The following is a 16,303-nucleotide window of genomic DNA, read 5'->3' as shown; positions in this document are numbered from 1 at the left end:
TTTTACATTTTTACAGAGAAGCACAGAATATCAAGATGAAATAGAGGTGCACATGATTATAAATATTTCTGCTGAAATTTGTCTGTCTTTGAAGCTGTGACTTGAGAATTGTTCTGCGTTTTGATACTCTATGTTATTTAAACATTCTGTTTAAATAACATTCTCCTTCCTTCCTTCCTTCCTTCCTTCCCCATCTAATTGTTTCTTCCTTACATGTTACCCAATATTGTTTCCCCCTTATGAACTCATTTCTTTGAAGTTTATTTTCATGCTGTTATAGATGATCATCTTTGTCCTCACAGTAAGGCAAAAAGTTAACCATTTTACTTTTAGATTTAAGATCTACAAACAATAAAATCAGAAACTATTTTCCCCAAGATTACTTTCAGAAATCGGATCAGTATATTCAAGGACATCCGTTTCTTGGGATTATGAATTACTATATTTCTCTAATAACAAGACTGGCTATTTCAGCCTCAAATAGCTTCTTATCAGTTGGGTGGAGGATCATATTATATCTACCAAGTGAAATGAAATAAAAAATAAGAGGAGGGAAGTACGGTGGTCACTAGAACTTTCTATTGAAAAGCATGGATATACTAAGTGATGGAATTAAAAAACTTTTACCACCAGTTCAGTGGGTGTGGCTTGGTGGGCGCGCGTTGCATGTGTGCACATGCGCCAAACAAACACTTTGCGCAGGCGCAGAGGCGTTCCAACTCAATCTTCTCTGCTGCGTGAAGCAGCTGCGCTTCAAAAGCAGAAAATAAAGGGTGGGTGGGTAGGCCCAACAGCAGAGCGGTGGAGAGAACTGGTTCGGTCTCTGCTTCTCATTGCCAAATTGGTAGCATACCACCACTGGATTTAGTCAAAGATAAGTTATTGCTTTGATGGGGTGAAATTATAATCTTTTCTGAAATGCCTACATAGACTTCCTCCCTCCCTCCATCCAAACTTCCATCATAATTTCCCCTTTGTTTTGCAACATTTGCTTCAAGCGGGGAAAGAAAGGTAGGTATGTATACTTGTGTGATTGTATTTGTGAGAGTGGTCTGGGTAACTGAGTAAGAACGGTTGTAGGCGCAAGTGCCTATGAATGAGTTTTGGGACAAAGGTATTTTATTTTACATGTAATCAACAACTTTTTTTTCTGTCCCACTTTCCTGTATTTATTTCATCTGTATGTATTATTTATATATGTATTTGGTTCATCTGCTCCCCTAAGTTGATAAAGATCAGCACTCCAGAATTTCTGTCTCACTTCACATTTTTGGGAGCGGGGGAACAATCTTCCGTTTGGATAAATATAGTAAATAATGTAAGAGCCTCTAATGGCACTTCCTACTCCTATTTTCATAAGGCCTCTATAGATCATAAACTAAATTTACTTCCAGTAAATAGTTTACACTACACAAGAAAAGTTAGTTCATCAAGTAATTTTTACCCTCCCCAAGCATCTGGTTCATTTTTAGACTCCTGCGGGTTAAATGACTGGGTCAATTACTTGAATTTCAGAACCCCCTCAAGTAAATGTATTGCGCAAACAGGCCAATTTCATTTTACTGAGTTTTCACACATGATAATAGATCCTTTCTATTTGAACAATAACAACAATAGCAACCCTGTTCGGCTGATACTAAAACTACTCCCCAAAACTTCTAAGAAACCATTCATTTATCAGTCTGTTCTAAGTAAACACCTTCCATAAAATAATTTTCCTGAGCCAACAAAAACACAAATATATGTAAGAATCTATCAAAGAAATGGAGCACTGAATTTACTGGGAGGCAATCATTTACATTTTCTCCTTGCAAAGCATGAGTTACATATCCTCTTATTTCCTCTGAGAATTTCAGTGTCAAGTGTACTATTTCTATAATGGATTGTGGGGTTATTTTACTTTATAAAAAAATACTTTATATCAACGGCCCCCAACCTTTCAGGCGCCAGGGACCAGTTCCATGGAGAGAGGTTTTGCCGTAGGAGAAAGGGGTGTGGTTTTGTGTGTTGCCTGCATCGCACACATGCACAGATGGGGTTTCACTCATTTGTTTGGCCCAGTTTCTGGTGCACCAGGGACTGATGGTGGTCCACAACCTGTGGGTTGGGATCCCCTGATTTATATGACAAAAGATATAAAATATCCCTTGAATAAAATGATCACAATCTTGCAGATGTTTAATTACCCAAACTAGGTAACATCATCAGTGCTTAAACATTCTGCTTGCAGAGAAGGGCATGTGTGTATACACATACCCATATTATTAGGCTTCACCAACCAGGAGGAACAGGCAGAAGCATCGAAGATCCATATTTGCTCTGATACCTTAAATTAATTATTAGTATTTTTATTTAAAATCAAGTTGGGACATCTAGGGGTACAGTGCACGTTGTGGCACCTGCTTCCCAGCCCAACATCCTTAGTTTAATTAAATGGTTGCATTCACTAAACTAGTTTCCATCTGAAATTCATACTTTGTCATTTTTCAGCAAATCTTTTATAATCGTTCCTCCACAACATTAAAAAAAAAAACCAAAACAAAAGGTTTCCAGACCTAAATAATTTGTCTCATCTTTAGCTTCTGAACTTTTCCTTTCTCCAGGCAAACACCTCCAGTTTTCTAACTGAGAATACTTTTACTCCTACAGCAGTAGGCATGACAACATTTCAATAGGAAAATTTATTCGTAATTAGTAAATCAGTAAAAGCTAAAACTGACAGGGGACAATAATCTTTACCACTTGAATACATACACAAAGTCATCTCCATTTAAGTTACTAGCCTTATCTCTTTTTCTCCATTCTTCCTGGCTCAGTAATGATAATCCCAAGGCTTGATGAACCAGAACTTTATTTATTGTTATTATACCATATTGACATTTCAGTTAAAAATAAATATAAAAGGGAAGGTAATTATTTCAAATAACATCTTGGAAGGCTCCTCACATAAGTAAAAACATAAACTGGAATGCATCAGAAGTTCAGTGTATGAGGGCGGCTTCCAATAAAAAAGGGCTGGCTGGGTGTTATTCTGGGACATTAGTGTTTTATTCTATTGGAAAGAGTGGGAAGTTGATGCTTTTTTCCCCTTTTCTTTTTCTTACACCTCCCCTTTTATGTTATAATAAGCCTCAATGAAACATTATGAAAAAAAAAGATGTTCCATGAGTGAAGTGCTCTAGAGACAAAAAGCTAACAAATCAAAGCTCAGTGTACGTAAATTAGCAGGGCTGTTGGAAATGGAGACATCATTCACACCCATACACTACACTAATCCCAGTCATGCCACATAGTGTGTTTCTTTTTTAAAAAATAGTAGGGGAAAAGGTGGGCTGGGATTTCTTTTTGGGAACCCACAAGAGTTGCTCTAAAATGGCCTGTCAGCTGAGTAAATAAATTGTGCCTATGCACTGCCAGCACACAGAAGTAAATAAATTGGCTGAGGGAGAATGGACATACCCCCTCAACATGGAGAGTTCTGTCTTTGTAGAAGTACTGTTCATTCATGGCTATATCCATAAAAAGTGTCCATATGTAAAGAAAAATGTACTATTATTAAACATTAACATTAATATTTTCTAAAATTCTAATTCTAAAATTAATTAATGACATTAATATTAAACCCTCATCACCTCCATCTGAGACAATTAGTATCTCAAATACAAATGTTTGAGTAAAGACTATTTACTCAAGAATTCTAGTTTTATTTATACTAATTGCTGTTTCTCAGCTGATTTATTTTTCTGCTTTGGTTAGTTCTTGCAGTTATACTCAGGGAAATTCATCACATGAAGCAAAGCCTTCTCGCTTGTCTGGACTTTCTCATTTTCTGATTGCCTTCATCCATCATTCATGGATGACTTACAGGTTTGGGCATTTTCAGAAAAGGAGAATTTCACACTTTCCATTTTCTTCATATGTTGATTTATTTTATTTGTAATTAATTATCCCTCAACTCCATTTGCCCCAGCCCCAAGACTAAGTCCCAAATGTTATACTTCACCTGCACCTTTATAGAGGAGGTGCTGTAGGTCCTGTTTTCGGAATCTCTTCCAGTTCTGTGATTTCCATTTTGAGGTGGATGCCTAGAACTGGATAAAGTATTCCCAGTGTATTCATTCCTCAATTTTATACATTATACCCCTAAGAGTTTATTTTTTATTCCTTATAGGATGTCCAACCTGGAATTTGCCTGCTAAATTACTGAGAAAGTTTGCATGTTCAGAAACGCATGAAATATACTGACTCTACCTAAAATATTTACTTTATATTTAATGTCTTGTTTGGCTCGTTCAACCCACACCTATCATATCTGAAAGGCAATATGTCAAACCATCAACACTTGAGAGCACTACACTGGTAGTACCTTCTATTATAGAACAGCAGGTAAGAATTAAAATAAAACTGCCAAATTTTGAATAATTCACCATTTTGTTTACTAGGCAGATTCTTTTTTCCTCAGCCACTAAATTGGCTTCTCAGTCCAATTCTCAGTTCTGGTCAGAAGAAGCAGAAGCCCAGTTCAGATCTAATGAGGACTGATGATTTTGCAAATAAGTCCCAGCAAACTGATGTGTTCCTTTTTTCTCTCTCCATTCTTCTTGCATATCATAAGAAAGATCAGAAACTTCGCCTGCTAAATAATCTGACATTTCAGTTCAGAAAACTGCTCTCGTCTTAACCAAGGACTATTCTGCCTGGATATGAAAGGAATGTAGTCCACCATCACTTAAGCAGAGCAAATCTATTTTATGTGTGAGAAGAAGCCAACAGTTCTTTAAGGTTGGATGTCATGGGGATGGGGATTGCAGATTTTTTTAAAGCAAAACCTTGCAAAATCATCTTCTGAAATGTGAAGAGGGAAAACAGGAAAAGTAATGCAACAGCAGGTCATTCACAATGGAAACCACACAGTGCAACTCTGTAGTGAATCTAATAGAACTCCAGGTTGCTGGGTGTTTACCACATTCTCTTCATTCTCTTTAGTCCACATTTTATTTACTACAGTTACTGCTTTGATTTTTTTTTTCTCAACAAAAAGTACAATAAAGAATAGAGGACTACTGTATTGCCATGCTGTTTCCTTGTTCTTAAAAATTTGCACACTTTAGCTTAGAGTTATGCATCTTTCTATTATCCTACCTATTGTTAGTATTTGATTACAACATTGTTCACTAATAATAGGAAACACAGTTTGCTGAAACAGAAGCAATATGAAAATCTGCAACGTTCTATCTTAAGATATATCATGAATTATGATCTAAGGCAGAAGTCTCCAAACTTGGCAACTTTAAGACTTGTGGATTTCAACTCCCAGAATTCTCCAGCCAGTCTTAAAGTTGCCAAGTTTGGGAACCCCTGATCTAAGGGATTATCTGTTTTTGTATGGCAATTTATATAAAATAGAGCTATAACTATATTTAAGCCTATGACTGGCTGGTTTAGTATTGTATTCTGAGACACAAAGAAAAATTAAGAATCATGTACACTAATGTTTCTTGCTGAGTTAGCTCATAATGGTGAAGAAAGTTATATATTTTGACTTGTGTAAGTTATTTTTGACAGGCTCAGTTATCTCCCTAATACCAATATAGATACAGTAAATCTTTACCATAAATGACTAAAATATTTACCATTTGATCAAACAAACATGCCAATAAAAATACTGGGTTTGGTAATGTCTATTATTAAATTAAATATATGTACTTCTGTTCAATTACACAGCATAAATTAACACAGTGAAAACTTTATTTATTTATAACCTAACTTCAACAAATATTATTTTGGATATAGACATGCAAAACCAATGACGGAACATGAAAATAAATATTATTTCTGATATAATTCAAGTAATATAAAATAAAGTATTCTAATGTTAATTTTTGCCAAGAAAAAAACAGAAAGAGAAGAATAATAAACTGCAATAATTGTGATTTGTAACAGTACAAGTCAAATGAAAGTCAGCAGAAAAGGTCTCCCTTTTTCTGATTGCGCAAGCAAATTCTTACAGAGAATCAATCATTTCAATATTAATTAGTAACTAGATCCTGATGCCATCTCTTATGAATAAAATACTCAACATGACAAGGCATTTTATTACTTATCAAGTATTATTTAAGTTCAACATAAATGTCACTTCTTGGCATGTATATATTTTACTTACAGGAAAATCAATGGTTAGTAAAAGTTTACAAAGCTTTGAAGACAAAATGCTATATTGAGGCCAAGCATTGTCAGTTCTCCCACAACCCCAAATATTAGGGTTGTGTTTCCACCATAATTTTTATTACCAGCAGATAAGCTGCATTTTATTTTACAATTCTTTTTCTCCTACAAAACAGAAACAACAATATCAGCAATCATAGCTAATCAGAAAAGAAACAGACCTGGCTAGGGGAGAGGATGATGGTATGTGTAATTGCCCTAAAAGGAAGTACTGGAAAATATTTTGGTGAGGCACAACTAACAAGATGCTAAGATGTTATTTAGAAGTTCATGCACAATTTGCTTACTTAGAGATAATACTGTTATCTTAATACCAGAAACAAAAATGAACACACTGTCTTTCCTAATTTGTTTGTGAATTGTTTGGGTCTACAGCAACAAACTCTAGTGTAAAACTTTTACCAACATTCATTGCATTCAAGGTGGAAGTATTCATTTTTTTTCTCTTTGAAATTCCTTTTCATGAGAATGGGGGGGTGGGAATTAGGAAGGAAGGTGTTATGTCAGGGACTTGCATGGTTGTATATCTGTCAAAACAGAGGTTCTCTACTCACCAAACATTTTTTTAAAATATACAAAACTCAAAACAGGATCTTTCATGATGTTCTCATTTGAAACAATTCTAAACTTAAGTATTTTTCACATATTTAGCTGCTATCATTGCAAATGAAGTCGATGGAGTTTGAGTAGTTTAAACATAGAAGATAAATGTTTTGTCCTACACATTGGTAAAAAAAAAATCAGTACATCAAAAACAAGCTAGGCGGATATGACCTCGTTGACGACCCTCACTCTGTCAAGGACCTTGAAGTATGCATATCAAATGACCTAAGCACCAGAGCTCACTGTAACAATATTGCCAAAAAGGCATTAACAGTTGTAAATCTAATCTTACGAAGTTTCTCCTCTGGTAATATTGAATTGCTAACTAAGGCATACAAAACCTTTGCTACAGCAATATTTGAATACAGCTCATCTGTCTGGAATCTGCACTGTATATCGGACATTAATACAATTGAACGAGTCTAGAAGTATTTCACGAGAAGAGTACTACACTCCTCTGCTTGCAACAGAATACCCTATATCATCAGGCTTGAAATTTTGGGCTTGGACAACCTTGAACTATGCCGCCTATGGTTGGACTTAAGCGTAGTACACACAATTATCTGCTACAATGTCCTACCAGTCAGTGACTACTTCAGCTTCAACTGCAACAATACAAAAACACACAACAGATACAGACTCAATATAAACCACTCCAAACTTGATTGCAGAAAGTACGACTTCAGCAACAGAGTGGTCAATGCCTGAATGCACTACCTGACTCTGTTGTTACATCCTCCAACCCCCACTCCTTTAACCTCAAACTATCCACTATTGACCTCACCCAATTCCTAAGAGGTCTGTAAGGGGCGTACATAAGTGCAAAATCGTGCCTACCGTCCCTGTCCTATTGTTCCCATTTATTCATACTTATTTCCTGTATTCTTACTCATGTTTATACTTATACCTATTATCTTGTAAGCATTTGAAAAATCATGTAAATAAAATAAATAAAACATTCCTACCCTAATCATTTGTCAGTTAAAGATCCTAGAACTTATCTATTACCAAGTGCAGGCTAAAATCATGGATTCACAGCTATTCTGAGGATGTCTCTGTATTTGATTTAAACTTGCTCAGTATTATTTAAATAAACTGTCTTCCTATTTTCAGCACACAAATGATTTCTTACATAGACATCTGAACCTTTGAATAAACAGTACTAATGGACAAGAATGTCATAATACTAACACAGTGCTTTATTCCTTATTACCCCACTATGCTATGATCAACTGAATCAAACTAATCCTCTACCTGAAATAATTTTATAAATGGAGAATGTCATTTACATTTATAATGATGTAGCTCTTTCTCAGATAAACAAGGCATCATTAGAACATCCCATTCAAAATTGTTTACATGTTAGGACTAGGATGAAAGGAGGGAAAAATTTAAACAATGTTAATCCTACATCAGTTAATTTAAAGTCTTTTACACAGAAAACATCCTTCACATCTTGTTGACTAAAATATCCACTGTGCAACTCTCATAAGAAAGGCTGAAAGTAATGAGTCAGACATCAAAGAATGTGTCCTATTTATGGTAAATTTCCATGTACTGCCATAGTTATCACTAGGCAATTAAAAAAAAGGCTAGTTATTGTTTGCCCACTATGAACTATGTTAAAGCAATCAGCAAGCCTCTTCTTATAGCATTTCCCCAACCACCAAATCTAGTATGAACTAAACATTTAATTAATATTTATCTCAGTGGCTCTTTAAGAGTATCGTAGTAGGGAGATTTGCTAATTTATCTTTACATAAATACTGACATGTTATTTCTAGAATGCATGTTAAAAAAAATCTCATATAGACACATATTTTCAATTTGTGAAATAAGCATAATAAAGAACCAAGTTATGGGAATTGAAATCCACACTTTTTAAAGTTGCCAAGCTTGAGAAGCACTGCTTTAATAGAACACTTCTCCATGCTGCATCGAGAGCCCAGGATGGGTTGACTTATTCCTATGATGTCATAGCTGAGTCTGTACTAAGATATAAAGGCCAGCCCACGGGAGAGACCCCAGCTTTTGACTCAGCTCCTTTCAGTCAGTAGTTGTGTCTCTGAAAGCATTCTGTTAAACAGCAATCACCAGCGATCTTCAGTACTTTTTTCCCTCTCTTCAAGCAGCTCCCAGGGATCTGGGCAGCTGCTCTTCCAGGAGAGCAGGGCTCTCTCTCTCCTGCAACATTGGGAGCAGCGTTACAGAGCTCTGTGCAGGCAAGCTGGGCAGCGCCTGCAGACCTCCCCCACACCTGCAGTTTGGAGCGATTGTAAACACGATCCCCCTGTCACTGCTGTCCAAACTTCTGGGGTAGATGGTTTCCTGTATTGGCATCGTCCCGTGGGCTTGGCTCCACTCCTGAGCCCTCCAGTGGTTCCTGCTTCCCTACCAATGAGCAGATCCATCAAGGTCCCACTCCCACCACAAATCCGGAGATCTCTCAATTGGTGGCATTCCCCATCTATCTGGAGGGAACTCCTGTTCAGGGACCGAGACAGGCTAGTGATAACCACCAATGCCAGCCTCCTGGGTTGGGGTTCCCATATGCAGGGCCAGATCGCTCAGGGCATTTGGTCCAGATCCGAACAGACCCTTTCCATAAATTGGCTAGAGCTCAGAGCCATTTTTCTGGCTCTCAAGCATTTCAGGCAATCAGTGACCAGCTCTCATGTTCTAGTCCTTACGGACAACATGGCCACAAAGGCTCATGTCAACTGGCAAGGGGGACAAGGTCCAAAGCCCTCATGAGAGAGGCTCTATGGTTGGGGTTATGGGCAGAGAAACACCTGTTATCGATCTTGGCGGACCACATCTCCGGGGTCAACAACTCCCAGGCCAACTGGCTCAGCAGGAGCCCAGTCAACCAGGCAGAATGGTCCGTTCCTCTGTCTCTATTCAGGGATCTTTCCCTCAGATTCGGAACACCGGAGGTGGATCTTTTTTCCACTCTTCAAAATGCCCAAGTCACCGGATTCTTCACCAGGTTTCCTTGCCAGGGAGCGGAGGGGACCAATGCTCTTCGGTGCAGATGGTCCAAGGGTCTCCTCTACACTTTCCCCCGCTTCCCATCATTCTGGCAGTAATTCAGAAGATGTTGGAGGAACGTGCGGAGCTCCTCCTCTTGGCACCCTATTGGCCAAGGAGGCCCTGGTTTGCGGACCTGGTCAACCTATCGGTGGCTTCTCCTTGGAGGATCCCTGCCCATCTAATCTCCCTTCACCAGGGGGCCCTGCTCCACCCAGAGCCCCAGTGGTTCAAGCTGACCATGTGGCACTTGAGCGGCAGTGGCTAGAGGAGGCTGATCTTCCAGAAAGGGTCATCCTCACTATCCTGGCATCTCACAAACCTTCTACAAGGTGCATCTATGATGCCACCTAGAAGGCTTTTTTCCAGTGGTGCCTCAGGGAGGGTCTTTCTCCTGCTTCAGCCCAGTTGGCAGAAGTTCTTAGCTTCTTTCAGCATGGGCTGGAGAAAGGTTTGGCCCCCAACACCTTATGCAGGCAGGTTGTGGCCCTCTCCTCGGTTCTTTCATGGGGTTCCCTTCCTTCCTTATCCCACCACCCTTCAGTCAGGAGGTTTTTGAAAGGGGCTTCCAACCTGCACCCTCCGGTGGTTCACAGGTATCCTTCCTGAGACCTTCATTTGGTCCTTAATGCCCTTACAAAGCCTCCCTTTGAACCCCTTAGAACAGTGTCTCTCTGTTTCCTGACTCTGAAGGTAGTGTTCCTTGTTTCCATCACTTCTGCTAGGAGGGTTTCCGAGCTCGCTGCTCTTTCCATCAAACAGGACCTCCGTTGTCTTGATTTGTCTGGAGAGGGTAAGACATATTTCTGTATTTATTTTGGGCTTTCAGAGACACCTTTCAGTCTGTCAAGTATCTTTGCCAAAGCTGGGGTCTCTCCCGGGGGCTGGCTTTTATATCTTAGTACAGACTCAGCTATGACGTCATAGAAAGGAGTCAACCCATCCTGAGCTCTCTCGCAGCATAGGTAGAAAGGGCGTTCATGGTAACTTCTACCAACGCCCATTCTGTCAAATTTAAACATTTTTTAAAAAATAATATCAAGTCCTTGGGAAGGACTCTATGGGTGGATAAAAATGCCAAATCCAATCTGAACATCTGGCTTTGTAATGAATCATAATAATCAGCATTGACAAAAATCACCATAAATCAACTGTAAAAGGCAGCTTTACTTGGAACAGCTTACATCCTATGATGATACTTTTAACATAATCAAACAACATCTGCCTATCCCAGATCCTAATAGATGGACAAAAATGCCAAATCCAGTCTAAGCATCTGACTGATTGTGTGATGAACCACAACAATAATAATAACAATTACAAGTATGCTACATATATGCAAAAGTAAGCCTTTGAAGCCAGAGGACCCATTAAAACTATTATGGGTAGTTTCAGGCCTTAGGGTACCTGTCTCCTTTCTCCTTCTGCTATCTCTGATTTTTCTCATATAAAAATCGACTTGACTGGTAGCCCAATTCAATTACCATCCTGCCAATCACACAGCACCCTCCATAATCTATTTGTAGGCATAGGGGTGGCATGTAATAGATGCATATTTCTGATTTATGCCTCCATTGTCCATCTGCTGCTGCCCTTAGGCTGCTTAAAGTAGGGACCAATCATAAAGAAAAATGCATTTCTTAAATGCATTTAACCGGAATTGCTGACAAACTGTTTGCATTCCTTGGCTGTGGAAATCTATTTTACATTCAAGAACTATATAGATATAGATACAACTTCTCTGCAGATATTTTCTAAATGAACACTATTATATCTCTTTACCAAAATCCAAGTCATAGCATCTTTAACCTAGAAGGAATACTTTTTATTAGGCAGTTAAGCCTTTATTTCTACATCTCATTATGTTGGCTGAAAAAAGTTTTATTTTTTGACTACTGGAAGCATTTCTTTTCTTATAGGCTACTGTAGAAGTATGATCTGAGGAATCACCTCTACTCATAATAGGTTTTTTTCCCCTCTCCTACACACATATCCCAAAATCGAAAGCTATCTCCCACTCATCTCAACCCACACATATTCTTCCAAATACATGCACTGTAGATTTTCATACACCTTCAGATTGTAATTCTTAAATTCCAGACATATTTATAATTCCCAACATGATCACTCATGAATCATTTACACCTCTCTTTTGTCTGAAAAAGGGCTATGAAAGATAGCTAAGAGATTTTTAAAATCCATAATAGAAACATAAATAACAAGCAGAGTTAGATATTAAAGTATAAAACAGCAATTTTTATCCTATATGCTACAAAAAACCCATAAATCATATTTATTAAATTCAGAATCAAATACAACTTACATCAGACCAGAAGCACCAAATTCATTTTTTCCCCTTTTGCCTAGGATCTTCATATCTGTACTGGACTGGAAGCAAATCCTTTTGCATTCTTTGCCAAAAACAGCCTTTGACACTAATAGTCCTCCCCTGTAACTCTTCCATAATTAGGATATCTAAGGAGCATGTTTAAAGTATCCTAGTAATTAATAGGTATAAATATCGTGTAGCTTGTAAGAGAGAAATTAACCCTTAAGATAATTATTTAAGACATTTACAGGTTTATATCCTGCACTTTTAGTTGGACCTTGAAACAAACTGAATGAACAAATTAATTCAAAAATTGATATCTAAAACTTCCTTCTCTTATTTGACATTTTCCAGGTAAGTTTGCTACCTGCAAATTTGGGGATTACAGCCCAACACAGCGCATCTGTAAAATACCAATTTGGGAAAGACTGCATTGAAAATAGTATTTCAGTTAACATGCTGGAATATAGACCAACAGGTAACATTTAAATTCTAAATAATAGCAATGCATAAGATGCTAAACAGGGATAAAAAATAGATTACTAGCCCAGGATAATAAACAGTACTTCTGGTTTTCTTTACCACTTAAGATTCCTGAAATAGGGCTTAGCCCAGGATGGTTTCCAAGATGGAATTCTACTATTCGGCGTGCACAGTGAAAAATAGATTTCATAGTATTGTACAAAAACAACATTGTAATCATATTTTTACCATGGGAAGTTGTTTTCTATATCCAGAAGGAAGTTTAAGAATATAATTTTGTTAGTAGCAATATAGTATTAAACTATCATGTGCATTCAGTTACTTCTCTAAGAAACACATTTTAATATACTTTACCTTAAAGCAAAACTAATTTTTCTGCTATTTCTCCCTTGCCTGGAGCTTAGATGAAAAAAAAAATGAGAAATATGAATTCACAAAAACAGCCAACGTTAAAATACACTGAATGACTTGTACAATGCTGGAAACATTAAACAAACTACACAAACAATGGACTGTCTTTTATTACTTGACACACTGAAAACTATTAGAGAAAAAGAAATACAGGAAGATTACTTCTTTTAAATTATTTCTATATTTAGATATTCAACAACTGTGCTTCAAATACCTTCTAGATTAATTATTATACACTTTCAAACACAGCAAAGCACATTGGTTTCATTAAATCTTGGGATGGGGACGTCAAGAAGCACAAAAGCGAATATGGTATTTGATTAATGGCAAAAACAATATACATGGGGAAAGCCAAATGCCTACAGACATGTATAGAATTCTGTAAGAGGAAGGATACTGTTAAATCAACAGTGAATAAGCAACCATCAAATGGGACTACATACAAAGTGAGCAGAACACCCTTCCTTTCGCATGCAGAAACATCTTTAAGAAAGTAACTGCTTTTTCCTACAAATTATATTGCTTCATTTGTAAATATTATGGACCAGGCTTGGGTTTAAACTATAGCTTAATTGAGAGTATAAATATAAACAAGTATCTCAGGGAAGACTTTCTCACGCTTCTGAACCATGTAGTTGAGGGGCCATTGTCTATTATTCTTTAAACTTCCAGCCATCCAGCAAGGCACTAGCTTACTTGCTGATCTCTACAAAATTTTGGCAATAACTATGAGAGACCTATAATTGAACCTAGGACTCCTAGGACCATTTTTGACAGTTATGACTGTTGCAGCATCTCCATGATCACGTGATCAAAATTCAGATGCTTGGCAACTGGTTCATATTTATGACCATTGATGTGTCCCAAGGTCATGTGATCAATTTTTATGAACTTCTGATGAGCAAAGTCAATGGGGAAGCCAGATTTGCTTTACAGCCATGTTACAAACTGATCAACTGCAGTGATTCAATTAACAACTATGGGCAAGAAAGGTTGTACAATGGGACAAAACTCACCTAACTAATGTCTCATTTAACAGAAAGTCTGGCTCAATTGTGGTCATAAGTCGAGAACTACTTGTATACACACACACACACACACACACACTTTTTAAAAAGTTCTGTTAAAAGAAGGGAACGTAGGAGAAGTAATCACTTTGATTTAATGGTTAAGGCATGACGTTACAAAGCAGGCGAATGAGTTCTAGTCCCACCTTAGGCATGAAAGCCAGCTGGCTAACAACTTTGGGCCAGTCCCTCTCTCACAGCCTAACACACTTTAGAGCAGGGTTGTTTTCATACAGAAAATAGGAGGAGGAAGGAGTATTAAGTATATTTACCACCTGGTATGTTTTGTAAAACAAAATAATTGTGGTGGAATATAAATAAAATAAAATTTAAAAAGGTAATCACCCTAGAGAAAGAAAATTCTTATCTGAATTATGGCCATTTGGAGGATAGGCAGGGCAGGCTCTGGTATACATATCTGACAGCAAAGGAATTTGGCAGAAGTAGATCCATACTGGGAAAGAGAATCAGTCTGGCATGAGAAATGGATGCAACCTAATTCTAAGAAATCCAAAATTGGACAGAAAATACTAAGGTGTCCACTTTTTATCAAAGAAAGTGATAGATGGAAAAAATGTTCTAGGAAAATAATTATCTTGGTGCATTTATTTTATGTCCACTGCTTTGCAATTTCTGCCATTTACAAGGTCTATTTGTCATGTAACACTAATCTGAGGAATCACTGCACTTAACATTCAGAACAAAGTGAATCCACTCTGGCAACATCCTTTGTATCTGGAATTAGCTATTTTATGTGTTATACAAAATCATGTCAAACATTTTTGTTTATTCAATATTTCTTGTTTATTTTCTACCGGTAGCAGGGACAATGCAGAATTAAGACAAATAAAAATATAAAGCATGTCTATCAAATTAACATTTTATCAAAATGTAAAATGATAAGTGTTGAAAAACTGCTTTTTAAAGCAAGATTTAAACCTTCTAGATTTTTCACACAAATGTTGCCGATACCTCATTGTACTGGGCTGAATATGTCGAGTTTTCTTTAAATCCTAAAAGGACAACTAGAATTTTAAGGAGAGTTTCCTAACAATTCCTACACTATTATAAAACTCTGCTTTCTTTTGCTTCATTTTTAACATGCTCTTTCTGAATTTACCCTACTAACAGTATGCAAAATACACCTCAAAATGCTTGGTCTAATGGATTTGTACTACACAAAAGCAAAACAGATTGAACCACCATGTCAAAAGTTCACTGAAAGTAGTAATTAAAGGCCAGAAAAGCCAAGGAATACTTTGCAGAAAATAAGGCTGCAGTCTTCTTACATTGGAAACATTAAAATGAAAAACTTGGGAAGAAAGGTGTGCAACAGTTAAATAAACTTTAATTGCAAAGAAAAAAAGCTGATACATAGGAGTTTAGAAAATGGGTTGCTTACACGCATCCTTCAGAAAGGTATAATTATGATAACCATGATTGGCCCAGACTAAAATGTTGAACAGTATGATATTAAGATGTGATCCCATTGGCATTGCTCTAAGCCAGGGGTGTCAAACTTGTGGCCCATGGGCCAGATGCATGACACGCTGGCCATGCCCACGCCCAGTTTAATGAAGGAGGAAAAAGTTTACAATATGTCACATGATGCCGTAATGACGCAAAATTGATATCCCTGCTCTAAGTAATGGACAGGGATCTGTCCATCTAAGAAGCTACTTCAGAAAGAGGGATCCTTGGTGCTCTTTGAGCTTGGATGCTTTTTCGCAGATGTTTCATTATCCAAACATCATCAGTGCTACTGCTTTGCTTTAAAAAGACATGGGCATTAAGGGTTGATATACCATTTAGTAATTATTTGGCCTCTTAAAGGAATTATAGCTTTAGATGAACACCATAAAGTGCCAATTCTTTATTTCTATTCAAGATTGCAGGAATTGAAATGGAATAGTCTTAATTACAAAGAATACAACCTCCACAAGAGACAATTTACACAACGTCCTGGAGAAGGGAACAGTGTTCCCACAGTTATTCTTCTTCTCTACCTTCGAGAGTAAAATTTAAAATACCAGTGCAGCAACTTTCAATCTTACCAAGACACACATGGAACAAACTGCAACAGTACAATTAAACTCTCATCCAGGGAACAAGCCTAAGTCTCTTGCTCTGGAGGATCCATCAACAATCCCCTTTC

At 37.3% G+C, this 16,303-nt stretch overlaps 1 protein-coding gene across 3 annotated transcripts in view; it reads right to left on the bottom strand.

Moving 5' to 3' along the window:
- The window catches only part of PRKCA (protein kinase C alpha), a 190,112-nt gene that overhangs the window by 109,399 nt on the left and 64,410 nt on the right, over nt 1–16,303 (bottom strand). The window lies entirely within an intron of this gene.

Source organism: Pseudonaja textilis, chromosome 2, assembly GCF_049901715.1.
Source record: "Pseudonaja textilis isolate UNSWEBS1 chromosome 2, rPseTex1.2, whole genome shotgun sequence".
NCBI classification, from domain to species: Eukaryota; Metazoa; Chordata; class Lepidosauria; order Squamata; family Elapidae; genus Pseudonaja; species Pseudonaja textilis.
This window is presented reverse-complemented; position numbering and strand designations above follow the sequence as displayed.